Raw genomic sequence first — 12,562 nt, forward strand, 5'->3', positions numbered from 1 at the left:
GTGCTTACCATGTTCCAAACACCATGCTGAGTGCTAGGGTAGCTACAAAATTATCAGGCTGTGCACTGCTGTGCCCCCCTCCCCGAAAACACACCTGTTCTGTATGGTGTCATACACAATATTTTGCCAAAGAAATTGTACTGTACCTGTCCCCTACAATCCCCTGGCCTGCCCCCCTTTCCCCTTGACTGAGCCCCAGGGGCAATTCGCCTCTGAGACCCTGACTTCCACCTCACTAACAGATCTATCCCAATGCTTAGAATGGTGCTTAGCACATAGTAATCGCTTAACAAATACAACCATTCTTCTTCTTATTATTATTGTTATTATTATTATCACTTCTGATCCTCCACCATCTGTGTGAAGGGCAGCTGTATTGCCTGAGTACACAGAGATCTCTTTCCCCTGAGCTGCCTCAATCAGTCCAGGACATCGAACATCTCCCTGGAGAAAGTACTGCCTGAGGACACTGAGATCTCCTTCTGCCAAACTGTTTCAGCTGGCCCAGGTCATCTAACATCGCCTGGGACAGAGAGCTGCCCGAGGAAAGAGATTTATCCCTCTCTGCCGAGCAGCCCCAGATGACCCAGGATATCTAACATTTTCCGGGAGAGAGAGTTGCCCGAGGACAGCGAGATCTCTTTCTGCCGAGCTGTTTCATCTGTTCCAGGTCATCTAACATCACCAGGGAAAGAGAGCTGCCCGAGGATACTGAGATCTCTGTCTGCCGAGCTCCCTCAGTCTGCCAGCTGACTGCTGTGTGACCTTGGGCAAGTCATTTAACTTCTCTGTGCCTCAGTCATCTCACCTGTCAAGTGGGGATTGAGACTGTGAGCCCCTCATGGAGCAGAGAATGTGTCCAACCCTATACACTTGTAAACACCCCAGTGCTTAGTACAGTCCCTCTCACAGAGTAAGCGCTAAACAAATACCACAATCTAACATCATCCAGGCAGAGAGCTGCCCCAAGACACTGAGATTTCTTTTTGCTGAGCTGCCTAAGCCGGCCTAGGAGATCTAACATCAGAACAACTGCCCAACTCCCAACTGCCCAATGTGACTACTGTCCCAATGTCACATAGAAAGCACTTAACAAATACCACTGTCATTATTGTTTTTTATCCTAATCATTATTATTATCATTACCATCCACCTGCCAGTACCCCAAGAGGTCGTTCCTGAACTACTCAATTCAACTGAAGGCCTCAATTCCTTCATCTTCTCTCTCCCTGCAGCAGGGCCTCAATTCAAGGAGAAACACACCTAACAGGTGGGACTATCTGACACCCTGGTGACCATGACCTGTCCTTTTACATATCAACATCTGCCTCCCTTTACATTTTTTTTATGGTATCTGTTAAGGACTTACTATGTGCCAGGCACTGTACTAAGTGCTGGTATGAATACAAGCAAATTGGGTTGGACACAGTCCCTGTCCCACATGGGGCTCACAGTCATTTTACAGATGAGGTAACTGAGGCACAGAGAAGTGAATTGATAGTCCCAATGTCACACAGCAGACAAGTGGCAGAGCTGGGATTAGAACCCAGGTCCTTCTGACACACAGGCCCATGCCCTATCCACTTGGCCATACTGCTTCACATCAACCCAGCCCTCTCTTTTGCCCTCTTTTTCACTCCCAAGGACCCAAGGACCTGCATTTAATTCAACAGTTAATCACAAAAGCACCAGATTAAACATTTATTGCTGTTGACAACCTCACCTATAACCCTTATACTTCTCTGGCTCCGCCATGGCCCCCCAGTCCCCTCCCTCTAATCAGCCCGTCCATGTCCTTCCTTCCCAACAGACCCCCACCATCTCCCTCCATCGGATCCCTCCCCACCCCTTGCATCACCCTCACACTCCTTCCCCACCCCGTCTCTGCCATCCTGTCCCAACCCAGTCCCTCTTCCCCCTCCCCCCGGGGCCAGCCCCCATCAGTTCACTCCCACCAACCCCTCTCCACCCCTCATGCCGTCCCCTCCTCCTGCACCTCCTGTCCCCAGCTTCAGCTAAGTGTGGTCTGGTGAACATCCTCTCCATCGTGGGGAAGCTTCCCTTCGTCCTTAACATGCTCCTGACCCATTCTCTGTTCCTCCTCACCACTGCTGAAGCCTGACTCTCTCCAGATGACACTGTCTCCCCTACTGCTCTCTCTAGAGGGGGCCTCATTTTACATCACTCCTCAAGACTCACAGTGAAAGGGTGAAGGATCGGCTTCCTTCTCACTCCCCAGTGCTGCTTTCGCACCATCCCGCCCACCCCTCCATCTCTCTCTCTCTCCTTTCCTTTGAAGCCCATATCATCTGCCTTTACCACCCACTCCAATTACTAGTCACAGTCAACTACTGCTCCCCAGGCCCCACCTCCAACTTTCTAAACCACTTTGATCACTTCTTCACATTCCTTTTCTCTTTCTCCATCCTTACATTAATCCTTTTGGACTTTCATTTCCATATGGAAGTTCCTGATGTCCCTACCGCTGTCCACTTCCTATATCCTCAACACCACTGAGCTCTACCCCTTCCTCCCACACTCACCAACTTGGACACAAACTCGATCTCACCATCTCTAGTCACTATACCAACTCTACCCTTACCAACTCTGAAATCTTTCTATACAACAGCAACCTCCACACCTGACTTCTCTCCCACAGATCTGTCCTGTTCCTCCACAGAGACCTCTGTTCTTTTGACCCCATACAATTTTCTCAAGCCATCGTGCCTCATTTAGTCTCCATGTCCATGCTACCTTCCATTGACGCACAAACCGACACCCTTGACACCACCCTCCCTACTGAACTCGACTTACTTTCTCCCCTATCCCTTCACCAATCTCGTACCACTACCCTGCAACCCTGGATCACCTCTGCAGTCTGCTTCCTTCGCTCCTGTGCAGGAGCCTCAGAGTGCTGCTGGCAGAAATCCAGATATCAGGATAAGCTTGTCCATTAAAATTCAATCTTGCCTACTTTAACTCTGCCCTCACCTCTGCCCAGCAAAATTCTTTCTCCATCTTTATTAATAACAACCATGCCTATTGCCCTTGTCAGTTCTTTCAGATGTTTAACTTACTCCTCAAACCCCCATCCTCACATCTCCCCCATCTCTTGCACGTTATGACCCAACCACATACTTCATTGAGAAAATTGAAACCATCAGGTATAATCCCCCCCCAAATTCCCCTGCTCCTCTTCAGTCCCTCCCTCCTCCTGCCCCTTCTTTCACTCTCCCATCTTTCATTCATTCATTCAATCATATTTATTGAGCGCTTACTGTGTGCAGAGCACTGTACTAAGTGCTTGGAAAGTACAATTCAGCAACAGATAGAGACAATCCCCACCCAACAACGGGCTCACAGTCTAGAAGTTCTTTCCTAGCAGTATCCCAAGTTCTTGGCCCTCTTCTGTTCTCCATTTACACTCACTCCCTTGGTGAACTCATTCGCTCTCACGGCTTTGACTACCATCTCTACGCAGATGACACGCAGATCTACATCTCTGCCCCTGTCCTCTCCCTCTCCCTTCAGGCTCGCATCTCCTCCTGCCTCCAGGATGTCTCCACCTGGATGTCGGCCCGCCACCTAAAACTCAACATGAGCAAGACTGAGCTTCTCATCTTCCCTCCCAAACCCGGTCCTCTCCCAGACTTCCCTATCACCGTGGGTGGCACAACCATCCTTCCCGTCTCTCAGGCCCACAATCTCGCTGTCATCCTTGACTCGTCTCTCTCGTTCACCCCACACATCCTATCCGTTACTGAGACCTGCCAGTTTCACCTTTACAATATCGCCAAGATCCGCCCTTTCCTCTCCACCCAAACGGCTACCTTACTGCTACGGGCTCTCGTTATATCCCGGCTAGACTACTGTATCAGCCTTCTCTCTGATCTCCCTTCCTCCTCTCTCGCCCCACTCCAGTCTATTCTTCACTCCGCTGCCCGGCTCATCTTCCTGCAGAAACGATCTGGGCACGTCACTCCCCTTCTTAAACAACTCCAGTGGTTGCCTATCAACCTCCACTCCAAACAAAAACTCCTCACTCTAGGCTTCAAGGCTCTCCGTCACCTTGCCCCTTCCTACCTCTCCTCCCTTCTCTCTTTCTACCGCCCACCCCGCACGCTCCGCTCCTCTGCCGCCCACCTCCTCACTGTCCCTCGGTCTCGCCTATCCCGCCGTCAACCCCTGGGCCACGTCCTCCCGCGGTCCTGGAACTCCCTCCCTCCTCACCTCCGCCAAACTAATTCTCTTCCCCTCTTCAAAACCCTACTTAAAACTCACCTCCTCCAAGAGGCCTTCCCAGACTGAGCTCCCCTTCTCCCTCTACTCCCTCTACCACCCCCCTTCACCTCTCCGCAGCTTAACCCTCCTTTCCCCCCATTTCCCTCTGCTCCTCCCCCTCTCCCTTCCCATCCCCTCAGCACTGTATTATTTTGTTAATGAAATGTACATCGCCTTGATTCTATTTAGTTGTTTTTACGAGATGTTCTTCCCCTTGACTCTATTTATTGCCATTGTTCTTGTCTGTCTGTCTCCCCCGATTAGACCTTAAGCCAGTCAAATGGCAGGGACTGTCTCTATCTGTTGCCGACTTGTTCATTCCAAGCGCTTAGTACAGTGCTCTGCACATAGTAAGCACTCAATAAATACTATTGAAACTATCTCCTGCCTCCTCTCAAAATCCACCCCTTTGTACCTTATCGAAATACGTATCCCCTCCCTTCTTCCCTCCTTGATTGCCATCTTCAACTGTTCATTTTCCAATGGCTTCTTCCTCACTGCTTTCAAATATCTTCATGTCTCCCCTTATCTAAGAAAAAAACTAACTTGAACTCATTACTCCCTCCAGTTATCACCCCATCTCCCACCTACCATTCCTCTCCAAAACCCTTGAGAGAGTTTTCTACACGCACTGTCTCCACTTCCTCTCCTACAATTTTCTCCTTAAATGCCTCCAAATCTGGCTCCCCCCATCCCTTCACTCCATGGAAACTGCCATCTCAAAGGTCACCAATGATCTTCTTCTTGCCAAATCTATTGGCTTCTACTCCACCCTAACTCTCCTCCACCTCGCAGCTGCCTTTGACACCATTGACCACCTCCTCCTCCTGGAAACATTATCCAACTTTGGCTTCACTGCCACTGTCCTCTCCTGGTTCTCCTCCTTTCTCTCTGGCCTCTCATTTCGTTTATTTCTTGGGTTCCTCCTCTGTCTCCCACCCTTTAATTGTGGGAGTACCTCAAGGCTCAGTTCTGGGTCTCCATCTGTTCTCCAACTACGTCCACTCCCTCGGAGAACTCATTCATTCCCACGGCTTCAACAACCATCTCTATGTGATTGATTCCCAAATCTACATCTCAGCTTTGATCTCTCCTCTGCAGTTTCATATTTCCTCCTGCTTTCAGGACATCTCTACATGGATGTCCTGCCAACACCCCCAAACTCATCATGTCCAAATCAGAACTCCTCATCTTCCCCCCCAAACTCTGCCTTCCCCATGATTTTCGCATCACTGTAGACAACATCATCATCCTCTGTCTCTCAAATTAACATTATTCTTGACTCATCTCTCTCATTCAACCCACACATTCAATCTGTCATCAGATCCTGATGGTTCTTCTTCCAACGTTGCTAAAGACCACCCTTATCTCTCCATCTAAACTGATTGATCCAAGCAGTTAATCCTACCCTGCCTTGACTACTGCATCAGCCACCTTGCTGATCTCCCTGCCTCCTGTCTCTCCCCACTCCAGTCCATACTTTACACTGCTGCTTGGATCATTTTTCTACAAAAAAATTCAGTCCATGTTTCCCCACTTCTCAAGAACCTCCAGTGGTTGCCCATCCACTTCCACATCAAATGAAAATTCCTGACCAAAGGCTTTAAAGCCCTCGATCACCTCACCTCCTCCTTCTTTACCTCCCTAATTTTCTACTACACCCCAGTCCACACACTCGGCTCCTCTAATGCTGACCAACTCACTATGTTTCGGTCTCTTCTAGCTCACTGCCAACCCCTTGCTCACATCATGCCTTTGGCCTGGAACTCCCTCCCTATTAATATCTGACAGATGATTACTCTCCCCACCTTCAAAGCCTTACTGAAGGCACATCTCTTCCAGGAGGCCTTCCCCAACTAAGCCCTCCTTTCCTCTACTCTCTCGTCCCCTCTGAGTCACCCTTGCACTTGGATTCATACCCTTTATTCAACCCACCTTCAGCCCCATGCTACTTATGTTCATATCCATAATTTATTTGAATGTCTGTCTTCCCGTCTAGACTGTAAGATCCTTGTGGGAAAAGACCCATCTTTGGAAGGTCTTTTGTGGCCACCATATTTGGGAGAGCCCACAAGGGCACTTTGGGTGGCCACTTACCACAGGACCACTTGAGACTATTGCTGGCCTGAAGTCATACAGCAGGCCAGTGGCAGAGTTAGGCCTAGAACCCTGGTCTCCTGACTTTACGACCTATGTTCCATTATATCTCAATTAACAATTTAAATCCCCAGGCCCTAGAAACAAATCCAAAGCAACTGAAGGGAGTTACTTCAGGAATCCTCATCGCTCCCACGCTCTGCCATCCTGGAGCCTCACTTCCTATCTGTCCTTGTCAGCACGAAGGGTACAAGCAGAAGATGTAAAATGTTGGGAAAGTGGTAGTGACTGCTTTAGCCAGGTCACTTATTCCAATTGCAGCTGTGGTCTCTGAACCACGAGGAGCCCAAAACTCTGCTCTTTTCTTTTTTTATGGTATTTGTAAAGCACTTACTATATGGCAAACATTGGCATAGATACAAGTTCATTGGGTTGGACACAGTCCCTGTCCCACATGGGGCTCACAGTCTAAGTAGGAGGGAGAATTGGGGCACTGAGAAGTGAAGTGACTTGCCTAAGGTCACACAGCAAACAACTGGCAGAGTCAGGATTAAGGTTGTGAGCCCCAAGTGGGACAACTAACACCCACTCCCCATGTCTTCTTCCCTCAGTCTCGGTCAAGCGTGGCCTGAGGACAGCCGCTCTGTCATGGGAAAGCTTCCCTTCATCTTCTAGACTGTTATGGGCAGGGAATGTGTTTACCAACTCTGTTACATCGTTCTCTCCCAAGCGCTTAGTCCAATGCTCTGCACACAGTATGCACTCAATAAATAACATTGATTGATTGACTGATTCCAACGTGAAAGCTGCAGCGAATCGTGCGGTATGGTGGGTCTGGCCTAGTTGGCCATCCTCTCCCTGTCTCCACCGCCGCTCAGTGGTCACGGTAGCAGGTGAATGGGCAACAGCCTCCAGGAGGACACAAGCATGGTATCCCAACCTTGGAAAATTCAGCTACACTATCAAATTACCAAATTTGCAAAACTTTAGAGAACACGATGTCTCTCACAAAGATTAGGTACAATTAGAGACATTTATGTAGCACCAGAAATAGTCTTGGGTTTCCTCCTCCAAAATTGGGGAGGGGCAATGCAGACAATTACTAAGAAGGCAGTCCATGCCTCCCCACTCCTCAAGAACCTCCACATCAAACAGAAACTCTTTACCACTGGCTTTAAACTGGTCATTCACCTTGACCCCTACTGCCTCACCTCGCTGCTCTCCACCTACAGCCCAGCCCCCACACTCCGCTCCTCTAGTATCAGCTTACTCAGTGTACCCTGATCTTGTCTATCTCACTGACCCTTTCCCACGTCCTCCCGTTAGCCTGGAACTCCCTCCCCATCCATATATACCAGACCACTACTCCCCCTACCTTCCAAGCCTTATTAAGATCACATCTTCTCCAAGAGGCAGCAGTCAAGCCCTCTTTCCCCAGCTCATTCTCCCTTCTGTCCTTGGATCTGTGACCTTTGGACATTGGATAGTCACCGCATCCCCAACCCCACAGCACTTATGTATATATCTTTAAATTATTTTCTATAAATTATTTATTTATTCATATTAATGTCTGTCTCCCCCTCTAGACTGTAAGCTCATTATGAGCAGGGAATGTGTCTGTTAATTCTATTGTATTGTACTTTTCCAAATGCTTAGTACAGTGCTCTGCACTTAGTAAGTGCTCAATAAATACCATTGATTGATTGATTAAATTACATGAGTTAATATGTTCCAGGGAGGGTTGCTATTTATACACGCTGGAATTTAGTCCCCATAAAACAAAGTAAGAGCAAAGTGGCAAAAACAGTTTTAACAATTTTTTTTTTCTTCCTCCTACTTTGACTGTAAGCTCCAAGTAGGACAGGGACTTTGTCCAACCTGATAAAACTTGTATCTACCCCAGTTCTTAGCACAGTGCTTGAAATATGGTAAGTGCTTAACAAATACCACAGGGGAAAAACGTTGCTAGAGGGATTACCACACAACAGAGAGAGACTTTTTCCCATTTTCCTTGGGAGGCAAAACAAAGTAGTTAGCAGTGATATCTGACAGAGATGGTTACATGGCTTGCAAAGATTCCAAGATTCCTGGGTAGGTGGGAAATGCATCTTGGGAAATGTGGGAAATGTAATCCTTGACATTGGCTTTCCTACTTGCAGTTCTTGTCTAGGACCAAGAAATTGCCTTTGCCTAATGGGAAATGTAGTCTCTCTTAGTTAGGTTTTCCCATTCCCCAGATTCCTCTTCCCCTCAGGACCCTCTGTAGAAGAGATCTTCATGTTTGTTTCCAAACAATGCAGCCACACACCTCCTGTCCTTCCTTCCCCCTCTCTTCCACAGATTATCAGAGAAAGGGCAGAACTCGCTTTTACCCCTCAGTCTGAGCAAATTTCAATGATACCAGTGGACAAACGTGACCTGATTTTTGGACAACCATGGTAGGGTGGAGCAAAAGGCTTCAGAGACCTTGAAGAGAAGGGGGTCAGAAAAAGAGAATGGGGAGGCATAGAGGGAAAGGGGAGCAGCAGAAGGGGAAAGAAGAAAAGAGGAGAGGAAAGGAGAGTCAGAGGATCTGGGTTCTAATCCCAGCTCTTCCAATTGCCTGCTGTGTGACATTGGCCCAGTCACTTAACCTCCAGTGCCTCCGTACCTTATCTGTAAATGGGGATTGAATACCTGTTCTTTTTTTTTAATGGCATTTTTTAAGTGTTTACTATGTGCCAGGCACTGCTCTAAGTGCTGGGGTAGATACAAACTAATTGGGTTGGATACAGTCCATGTCCCACATGGGGCTCATAATAATAATAATAATGTTGGTATTTGTTAAGTGCTTGCTATGTGCAGAGCACTGTTCTAAGCACTGGGGTAGGTACAGGGTAATCAGGTTGTCCCACATGAGACTCACAGTTAATCCCCATTTTACAGATGAGGTAACTAGGCACAGAGAAGTTAAGTGACTTGCCCACAGTCACAAAGCTGACAAGTGGCAGAGCAGGGATTCGAACCCATGACCTCTGACTCTCAAGCCCAGGCTCTTTCCACTGAACCACACTGCTTCATGGTCTGAATCATCTAACAGATGAGGCATCTGAGGCCCAGAGAAGTGAAGTGACTTGCCCAAGGTCACACAGTAGACAAGTGGAAGAGCAGGGATCAGAACCCAGTTCCTTCTGACTCCCAGACCCGTGCTCTAACCACTAGGCAACATTGCTTGTCCCTTCTACTTGGACCGTGAGCCCTACGTAGGGCAGGGACTGTGTCCCACCTGATTGACTTGTATCGATCCCAACCCTTAAAAGAGTGCTTGCCACATAGTAAGCGCTTAACAAATACCGAAAAACAAAACCCAAAGAACCAGGCAGGGGGACCAGCTGAATATGAAAGAATCACAGGTCCTTCCTGTCAGTCAATTGTATTTTTTCATTTGTTCATCATATTTATCAAGTACTCACTGTGTGCAGAGCACTGTACTGAGCGCTTGGGAAAGTACTATGCAACAATAAAGAGTGACATTCCCTGCCCACAACTAGCTCACAGTCGTGAGGCGGGGAGACAGACATCGATTCAATTAAATAAATTTATTGTGTTTACTAGGTGCAGAGCACTGTACTAAATGCTTGGGAGAGTATACTATAGTAATAAACAGACACGTTCTCTCCCCAAAAGCAATTGGCCCAATTCCTGGAGGCCTCAGGTGTGTCCTGTCTCTGGTCCTTGCTGAGAAGCTGCACAAACCTAGACACCACTCTAATGAGAGAGGTTGGGAGTTTTAATTACCCAGGCTTCCTGGAGCCAGCTCAGCTGAGGATCATTGCATGTGAGCTATTCATCTGATAAACCTTACCGCTCCACAACCAGAATTCTGGGTTTTGTGGGGGTTTTTTTTATTTCAGTATTAAATGCCAAAGAGATTTTTGAGACTAACATACCAAAAGGCTGAACTCAAGCACTATGGCAGCTGAGGCTCTGCAATACCTCCCTTGGCTAATATGCCTGCCTGGTAAGCAAGAGGGCCAAGCCTTGGTCAAAAAATGCCAGAGGAAGCCAAGGCAGACAGATTCAGCCAACCATTTAATTGTATTTATTGAGTGCTTTTTGTGTGTAGAGCTCATTGATGTTCTGTCTTTCCCTTCCATCCTGCATCTTAGCCTCCACTCTTCACTCAACCCTGTTATTCTCTCCCTGTCTTTTTACTAGGTTGTAAGTTTCTTGAGAGTAGGGATTATGTCTATTAACTCTATTGTACTTTCCCAAGCTCTTAGTAGAGTGCACTGCACAGTAGACGTATTCAACAAATGCTATTGATTAACTGCCTCTTTCTCTGTTGTGGTGTCTCTCTCTGTCTTTTTAGATTTCTTTTATGTGTCACATCTTTTGAAGACTCTTGATACCAGGCCTCTTGCTACCTCCTCACTGGACTACCATAAATGTAAATTGTTAAAATAATTACCCATTTAGATTATCTTGTATCTTGCCCTGTTATATTCTCTTGCTGTCTTTTCACTAGATTGTAAGTTTCTTGAGGGAAAGGATCATGTTCAGTGCTTTGATGTAGTGCTTAGCACTTAATAAGGAGGCTGAGTAGAAAGAGTATGGACCTAGGAATCAGGGGACTTGGGTTCTACTTCTGGCTCTGCTGCATGCCTGCTGTGTGTAACTTTGAGCAGGTCACTTAACTACCCTGGGCCTCAGTTCCCCCATTTGTAAAAGAGGGATTAAGTACAGTTCCCCCTCCAGTTTAGTGAGCCCCATGTGGGACAGGAACTGTGTCTGACCTGCTCATTTTATATCTATCCCAGCACTTACTAAAGTGTTTGACACATAGTAAGTGTTTAAATTCATTCATTCAATCATATTAAGCACTTACTGTGTGCACAGCACTGTACTAAGCCCTTAATGCCAATCATTCAAGGTATTTATTATACACTTACTGGATGGAGAGCACTAAACTAAGCAATAACTAAATTAAGAGAATATAATTTAACAGAGTTGGTAGACATGTTCCCTGTCTGCAGTGAGCTCCCAATTTAGAGAGAGAGACAGATGCAAATATAAATAACATATATTTATATATACATATATATATAAATGCCTTGGGGCTGAGGGTGGGGTGAATACTAAGTGCTCAAAGGGTAAGGATCCAAGAATATAGACAATGCATAAATACCATCATCATCATGAGAGAGAGAGAGAGAGAGGATTTAATCAGGGAAGGCCTTTTTGACTATTCTTCTTATTATGTGCTTAAGCAAAACCATATAAAGTGTTATTATATTGTTTTGGAAAGAGATGGAGCCTTAACAGGCTTACAGAGACCCAAGGAGGTGAGGTGAAGTCTGGGGTAGTAATCGCTAACTAAGGGTGGAAGCAGCAACTGAGAAGCAGTATGACCTACTGAAAAGAGCCTGGACCTGGGATTCAGAACACTCGGGTTCTAGTCTCTTTACCACTTGTTTGCTGGATAACTGTGGGCAAGTCACTTCACTTCTCTGTGCCTCAGTGACCTCATCTGCAAAATGGGGTTTAAATTCTTCTCCCACCAACTTAGACTGTGAGCCCCATGTGGGATGGGGAGTGTGTCCAACCTGATAAACTTGTATCTACACCAAGGATTAGAACATTAGAATTAAAATGGGGCTTGACACATGCCATTAAAAAAAGGTGGAAGTTGGTTTGGAACCAAGAGAGAATCTCTTTCCTACAAAGAAACAGACATTGAAATGAACGTCTAAAGTGGCAAGCAGTCCAAGTCAATAGCAGGCTAAAAAGCAGCCTGGAATCTATAGTTCAAAGACCATGCTCTGTCTTTCTGATTACATATGCTGTACCAGTTAATAAATTCCTCCTTTTTCAAGCCATTTCTCCTAATGCAAGACCTTGATGGCAAGAGACAAGCACATTCTCTCAGACAAGCCAGTTTCAGCATCAGTTTATGGAGAGCTCAAATTGGAACAAATGTTTTGTTGAATGCTTCTGGTGTTGACTGCTCCTGTCATTAATCTTGCAATAAATGCCACTAATGTCGGAGAGAGGGGGAGAGAGAGTGAGTTGCTTCGTCATTTGCTCCTTCTTAAACTGTGGCTGTGGCAATTAGTAAAGAATGTTTAATTTTCACCCAGTTTTTCAGGCCACTTATGGGTAGTTGGTGCCCTTTACTAAGGAAAATGCTATATTTTAGGGCACA

This window comes from Ornithorhynchus anatinus, chromosome X1 (assembly GCF_004115215.2).
Source record: "Ornithorhynchus anatinus isolate Pmale09 chromosome X1, mOrnAna1.pri.v4, whole genome shotgun sequence".
Taxonomy (NCBI): Eukaryota; Metazoa; Chordata; class Mammalia; order Monotremata; family Ornithorhynchidae; genus Ornithorhynchus; species Ornithorhynchus anatinus.